The sequence below is a fragment of the Teleopsis dalmanni genome, chromosome 1 (assembly GCF_002237135.1).
Source record: "Teleopsis dalmanni isolate 2A chromosome 1, ASM223713v2, whole genome shotgun sequence".
In the NCBI taxonomy this organism is placed as follows: domain Eukaryota; kingdom Metazoa; phylum Arthropoda; class Insecta; order Diptera; family Diopsidae; genus Teleopsis; species Teleopsis dalmanni.
The window spans coordinates 139,067,655-139,068,357 of record NC_051846.1 but is presented as its reverse complement, the minus strand read 5'-3'; positions in this window follow the sequence as shown (position 1 = coordinate 139,068,357).

Genomic DNA, 703 nt, shown 5'->3' with positions numbered 1-703 from the left:
ATTTTATGTATATCTTTCTCAGTTCCTTTATGAAATATTATCAAATTATTTAAAACTATTATTTCAGTAAATTACTGTTACTTTTGCCGCGATTTCTGTTATTAACATTAACTTCTGTTTTCAAATGATGTGTGCAATATTGACATTTTTAAAGTAATGTTTCCACACGTCATAAGTGCAAAAACCAAAAAAATTATTATTTATAAGAGTATTGAATGTCCAACCATAGATGCATTATTTGAAAAAATTAAAATAAAAATAAATTATTAAACAAATACAATAGCTATTGTATTTCGAAGCGAAGTGCGGTACAGTGAGTATAGAATAATGAACAAAACGTTTTAAAGTATGCCGGAAACTGATTATTGAAACCAATTGAAATGCTTTTGTATTCAAAAATAATTCAAACTCAGTACGATTTGAAAGAGTTGTAAAAAGTTTTAATGACGAGGGATGGAGACGTTTAGTTATTAAAACATTACAGTATTTAAATTAATTTTATTATGCTTGATGAGGAAAATGACATAACTAATTTATAAAAACGAAGTAAGAGTATTAATAATATTGGTTTAATTGTAGAGAAGTTTAAATAATTTGTACCTATATAGCATTTCTAACTACAGATCAACATCAGATATGTTTATTTAAAAAATAAGCAGTTTAGTTAATTTTGCATGGTGCAAGTATATCAGACATATAATTG